The 4209-nt window shown below is 41.7% G+C and overlaps 1 pseudogene across 1 annotated transcript; it reads left to right on the top strand.

Annotated features, from left to right (window-relative positions):
* The first annotated feature begins 295 nt into the window (after positions 1–295).
* Positions 296–762, top strand: LOC114903104 (annotated as a pseudogene). The gene has a single exon (XR_003795633.1). The product of XR_003795633.1 is annotated as a galectin-1 pseudogene (transcript).
* The last annotated feature ends 3447 nt before the right edge of the window (positions 763–4209 follow it).

The raw sequence follows: 4209 nt of genomic DNA on the forward strand, positions 1-4209 counted from the left end.
ACATAGATCAATCCACACCCAGGATGGGCAAGTGACTCCAACCCTCTCTTCCTCATACAGCAGTCACAGCCCTATCACAGCCACACATAGATCAATCCACACCCAGGATGGGCAAGTGACTCCAACCCTCTCCTCCCCATACAGCAGTCACAGCCCTATCACAGCTGGTGGGCACCTACAGCCCACATGAAGGATGGCCATAGAATGCCTGGGTCCGGTGGCCAGAGGAGACTGCACTTCTGGGCCACACAGAACAGCTTCTAAAGAATACCACTCTTTCAAGACCAAGGCTCTCCGGTAGAGTCTTCAGACAACTGGTCCCAAAGTCCCAGGAACATCCTCCTCTCCTCAATCATGGCTTGTGGTCTTGTCATCAGCAACCTGAATCTCAAACCTGGGGAGTGCCTCAGAGTGTTGGGCAAGGTGGCCCTGGACGCCAAGAGCTTTGTGCTGAACCTGGGCAAAGATGGCAACAACCTGTGCCTGCACTTCAACCCCTGCTTCAATGAGCACGGGGACACCAACACCATCGTGTGTAACAGCAAGGATGGCGGGGCCTGGGAGGCTGAGCAGCAGGAGTCTGTCTTCCCCTTTCAGCCTGGAAGTGTTGTGGAGGTATGCATCTGCTTCGACCAGGCAGAGCTAACCATCCAGCTGCCTGGTGGATACAAATTCAAATTCCCCAACTGCCTCAACCTGGAGGCCATCAGCTACCTGGCAGCCAATGGTGACTTCAAGATCAAGTGCATGGCCTTTGAGTGAAGCCAGCCAGCCCATGGCCCCCAATAAAGGCAGCTGCCTTTGCTCCCCCTGGAAAAAAACTGATGGAGGTAGCTGCTTTCCGTAATACATGTAGACAAACACAGAGAGACAGACAAAACAAGGAGACAGAGAAATATAGTCCATATCAAAGAACAAGGCAAATCCCCAGAAAAATACTTTAATGAATCAGAGATAAGCAATCTACTTGACAAAGCGTTCAAAATAATGTTCATAAAGACACTCACTGATCTCAGGAGAAGAAAGGGATGAACGTAGCAAGAAGACAACAAAGAGAAACTATAAGAAAGAACTGAAGAGAAGTGATAACTGAAATGAAAAATACATTGGAAGGGTTCAACAGCAGAATGGATAAAACAGAAGCAGATTGGGTGTCTGGGACTGACATGTACACACTGCTATTTTTAAAATAGGCAACCAACAAAGACCTACTGTATAGCACAGGGAACTCTGCTCAATATTCTGTAATAACCTAAATGGGAAAAGAATTTGAAAAGGAAAGATACATGTATATGTATAACTGAATCACTTTGCTGTACACCTGAAACTAACACAACATTGTTAATCAACTAAAAACAAAAAGAAGCACAAAACAAGCTGAAAGACAAAGCAATGGAAAACACCCAGACAGAGCAGCACAATGTAAAAAAAGAATTAAAGAAATGAGGATAACAGGGCTTCCCTGGTGGCGCAGTGGTTGAGAGTCCGCCTGCCGATGCAGGGGACACGGGTTCGTGCCCCGGTCCGGGAAGATCCCACATGCCGCGGAGCGGCTGGGCCCGTGAGCCATGGCCGCTGAGCCTGCGCGTCCGGAGCCTGTGCTCCGCAACGGGAGAGGCCACAACAGTGAGAGGCCCGCGTACTGAAGGAAAAAAAAAAAAAAAAAAAGAAATGAGGATAACATAGGGGATCCTGGAACAACATCAAGTGGAATAACATTTGCATTATGGGGGTTTCAAAAGGAGAAGAGGAAGAGAAAAAGAAATTTCTTTAATTTGTATTTAAAGAAATAATGGCTGAAAACTTTCCTAATCTGGGGAAGGAAACAGATATTCAGTTCCAGGAAGCCCAGAGTGTTCCAAATAAGACAAACCTAAAGAGCAACACACTGAGACATGTTGTTATTTAAATGGTAAAATTTAATGATTAAGAGAGAATTGTAAAAAGAAAGAAGCAAGAAAACAAGCAACTTATTATGTACTAGGGACAACCCATAAGGCTATCAGCACATTTTTCAGCAGAAACTTTACAAGCCAGAAGGGAGTGACATGACATATTCAAAGTGCTGAAAGAAAAAGACTGCCAAACAAGAATTCTCTACCTGACAAGGTTATCATTCTGAATTAAAGAACAGATTAAGGTTTTATAGATAAGCAAAAGCCAAAAGAGTTCATCACCACTAAATTGGCCTTATAAGAAATGTTAAAGGGACTCCTCCAAGCTAAAAAGAAAAGGCACTAATTAATAAGAAAACATATGAAAGCAAAACTCTCACCAGAAAAGGTAAATAAATAAATGCTAGAGATAGTAAATCAATCTCTTATAAAACAAGTAGCAAAGTAAAAGTCATAAGTAGTAAAATTAATTAAAAATACAATAATTATTCAAGGGATACATAAAATAAAAAGATGTAAAATGAGTCATCAAAAATATAAAATTAAGGAGGTGTTAAAATATAAAGCTTTGGAATGTTTTCAAAATGTAAATAAATAAATAAATAAATGGAAATAGATGCTGTACTCATAGATTGGAAGAACCAAAATTGTTAAAATGTCCATACTACTGAAAACAATCTACCAATTCAATGTAATCCCTACCAGAATACCAATGGTGGGGCTTCCCTGGTGGTGCAGTGGTTGAGAGTCCGCCTGCCGATGCAGGGGACACAGGTTCGTGCCCCAGTCCAGGAAGATCCCACATGCCGTGGAGCGGCTAGGCCCATGAGCCATGGCCACTGGGCCTGGGTGTCCAGAGCCTGTGCTCCACAACGGGAGAGACCGCAACAGTGAGAGGCCCGCATACCACAAAAAAAACACACAAAAATCGGTATTTGTCACAGAACTAGAAAAAAAGTCCTAAATTTGTGTAGAGCCATAAAAGATCACAAATAGCTAAAGCAATCTTGAGAAAGAACAAAGCTGGAGGTATCACAATCCTTGATTTCTAACTGTTTTACAAAGCTACAGTAGTAAGTTACTGACACAAAAACAGACACATAGATCAATGGAATATAATAGAGAGCCCAGAAATAAATGCATGTACTAATGGTCAATTAGTCTACAACAAAGGAGGCAAGAATATACAGTGGGCAAAAGACAATCTCTTCAATAAGTAGTGTTGGGAAAACAGCTACATGCAAAAGAAAGAAACAGGGCCACTTTCTTACCACATATACACAAATAAACTCAAAATGGATTAAAAATTTAAATAAGAGACCTGAAATCATAAAAGTCCTAGAAGAAAATGTAGGCAGGAAGATCTTTTACATCAATCTTAGAAACATTTTTGAATATGTTTCCTCAGGCAAGGGCAATAAAAGCAAAAATAAACAAATGGGACTACATCAAATTAAAAAGATTTTTCACAGCAAAGGAAAACATCAACAAAACAAAAAAGGCAACCTACTGGATAGGAAAAGATATTTGAATATGACATATTCTGTAAGGGGTTGATATTCAACATATATAAAGAACTCATACAACTCAATATCAAGAAAAGAAACAACCCAATTAATAAGTTGACAGAGGACCTGAAGAGGCATTTTTCCAAAGAAGACATAGAGGGCTTCCCTGGTGGTGCAGTGGTTAAGAATCCACCTGCCAATGCAGGGGATACGGGTTCGAGCCCTGGTCCGGGAAGACCCCACATGCCGTGGAGCAACTAAGCCTGTGTGCCACAACTACTGAGCCTGAGCTCTAGAGCTCACAAACCACAACTACTGAGCCCACGTGCCTAGAGCCCGTGCTCCGCAACAAGAGAAGCCACCGCAATGAGAAGCCTGTGCACCACAACGAAGAATAGCCCCCGCTCACCGCAACTAGAGAAAGCCCGTGCACAGCAATGAAGACCCAATGCAGCCAAAAATTAATTAATTAATTAATTAAAAAAAAAAAGAAGACATAGAGATGGCCAATAGGCACATGAAAAGATGCTCAACATCACTAATCTTCAAGGAAATGCAAATCAAAACCAGGATGTACTACCTCATACCTGTCAGAATGGCTATTATAAAATAGACAGAAAACAGCAAGTGTTGGTAAGGGTGTGGAGAAAAGTCCTCATGCACTGTCTGTAGGGATGCCTATCGTAGTTACTATGAAAAACAGTATGGAGATTCCTTAAAAAAACTAAAAATAGAACTACCACTAGTGATCAAGCAATTTTACTTCTGAACATTTATTCGAAGGAAGCAAAAGCACTAATTCTAAA

This window comes from Monodon monoceros, unplaced genomic scaffold (genome assembly GCF_005190385.1).
Source record: "Monodon monoceros isolate NGI ecotype Baffin Bay Population unplaced genomic scaffold, NGI_Narwhal_1 Super_Scaffold_20, whole genome shotgun sequence".
In the NCBI taxonomy this organism is placed as follows: Eukaryota; Metazoa; Chordata; class Mammalia; order Artiodactyla; family Monodontidae; genus Monodon; species Monodon monoceros.